The sequence below is a fragment of the Humulus lupulus genome, chromosome 7, assembly GCF_963169125.1.
Source record: "Humulus lupulus chromosome 7, drHumLupu1.1, whole genome shotgun sequence".
Taxonomy (NCBI): Eukaryota; Viridiplantae; Streptophyta; class Magnoliopsida; order Rosales; family Cannabaceae; genus Humulus; species Humulus lupulus.
The window spans coordinates 12,101,899-12,104,236 of record NC_084799.1 but is presented as its reverse complement, the minus strand read 5'-3'; the positions used below and the strand labels follow the sequence as shown (position 1 = coordinate 12,104,236).

Genomic DNA, 2,338 nt, shown 5'->3' with positions numbered 1-2,338 from the left:
TGGGAGGTACACATAATCATTGGTATTGATGCAAAGTCAAAACGAGCTTAGCATAAGTGCGCTACGCTCGATCGGGTAAGCATAACTATTGGGTATGAAGTCATATGGACCTAAGGTTTGGTGTGAGTTTTTTACACATAAGGATAGTAGGCCTATCAGGTGATTAAGTCGAAATTATTGAAGTGATAAGGTTTTCATAAGTCAAAAGGTGAAATGATGAGGTGAAAGGTGTCAAATTTTGATACAATAAGGCCAAATCATTGAAAATAAAGAATTTCCATCAACCTTATCACTTTGCACGACCATTCCTCTGAAAAATAGAGAGAAAAGAAAACCAAAAACCATTTCTTGGCTGGTTTGAAGAAATTCTAAGGAGATCCAAGTGAAAGCAAAGCCAAAGAAGTAGATTAAGCTTAGTTCTAGCCTTTTTATGGTAAGTTCTTGTACTTGGAAGTTAAACCATGTTTTTGAATTTTTCTGAAAGCTTATATATGGTGTTTTATCTTTTTTAAGATATTTCTTGGGGTTTCCAAGTGGTTTGAGGTTTATAAAAGCTTGAAGAGAGTGTTTTCGCCGAAAAGTTGCTCGGTAAGTGAAATTTTGTGTTTTATGAGGTTTTTGGGGTTCTTGGAGTACAAGATGATTTTTGGTTATTTGATTGAGTTTATAAGAGAGTATATATGTTTATAAATGTTTGAATAGATGTGGAGACTCATTTAATTTAGGTGATGATCTAGGAAATTAGAATTTTATCAAAATCGGTATATGATAACTTTATGATGAATTATGTTGGTATTTGGGATATATATGGTTATGGCAGGTTATTTGATGTTGATTATTGGTTGATTTTGATATTTGAGGATAGCTAAAATTAAGGGGAAACTCTGTCAAAATTTCTCCAAATGTCTAAGATAAATCTAATGCTCGATCTAGGTGGTTTAAGGCATTTTAGGCATGTTTTGGGTATGAAATTTGATATGATGTTTTATGGGTATTTTTAAATGAGAGTTCAATGTATTACTGCCATCATTATGATGAGAAATCCATGCCATTGTCAGGATAAGCACATCAATACCTAAGACACCACTTGTTACACGGTGAATTATATTTTGGACAGAAGGTAAGTAAAGTACTCAACTGCAACACAAGAATTACATGTTATGTGAAAGTATGCATTATATGAATATTTTGTGAGTAAGTGGTATTAACATACATTGACACTTCATCATAAATTTGTATGCATGGCATAATAGTGATATGGTAAATTATTATATGATATAAGACCATGCATGATATTATAATGATTAATCATATGATGCCTTTGCAAGTTTTGTGCAACATAAAAGAAATTTGTAATAAGAAGTTTAAGTTCAGTGCCACTGTTTTGAAAAGGCAAATGAAAGTGTTAATAAGTGTAAACGGAGGCCTATAGTAGGCTTATAGTGGCTGCCCAATAATTTGGGCTAGGTTTTAGTGAACCAATTATATTGTTTGCCATGTTTCCGTTTTTATTTCTCCTCCATATGAGTTATTGTTAAATGTATTGACACCACAGTGTGTGGCCGCCTTAACTCTTGAGCCCGACGGGGCAACGATGGAATAAGGTTTTTAATGTGCCCTATTGTGGTGATGGATAGCCGAAGGAGAACCCATGGGATTTTATATTGTATGTGTAACAAGCCCTACAGGCATTGACCAATTCAAACAGTGTGCACAATATTAAGGGGCCCAAAATTTAAAAAGAAGTTGTGTATGTCCATTGATATTGGGTAATCATTAGCATTACTTTGCTTATTGAGCTTTAGGCTCACAGTTGTCTTGTGTTGGAGGTAGAGAAAGAAATGTGTGAATGGCATGAGGAGAACTGAAGCATGGTCCTGACCCTGATTTGTACATATGAACATATCGACCTTTTGTGGGTTATTTCAGTTATCAGTGAGATGTTTGTAATAAAGTGTGAAGTTATGTTTTGAAAATAAATTGGGTTATTTAATACTTATGTATAATATGTTTGAGACACACTTTTATGTTTAATGTAAATAATGTGAAATAAGTTTTCAAATTTAAAAAAAAAAATATCCAGATTTCTGCAGTAATAAAGTATTATATAGTTTTAAAACGTAACACCTCAAATATGATTTTAACTAAAATAAGTGAGGGTGTTACAAATTTACCTAGCTCACGGTGGTCGGCTGTGGAGGCTTGACTCGACTAGGTCCTCTCGGAAGCGGTGGGGGTGGTGGCGTGGTGGTGGTGGGTGGTGTGACAAAACAGAAGGAGAAAGATGGAGAGAAGGCCGACAGAAAGAGGGTGGTGGAGGCGTGGCCGTCATTGGGGT

At 34.9% G+C, this 2,338-nt stretch overlaps 1 long non-coding RNA gene across 1 annotated transcript; it reads left to right on the top strand.

The window, feature by feature from the left end:
* Positions 1 to 307: 307 nt before the first annotated feature.
* Positions 308 to 2,053, top strand: LOC133789461 (uncharacterized). The gene is made up of 2 exons (XR_009873561.1): positions 308 to 433; positions 514 to 2,053. It is a non-coding gene; the product is annotated as an uncharacterized LOC133789461 (long non-coding RNA).
* The last annotated feature ends 285 nt before the right edge of the window (positions 2,054 to 2,338 follow it).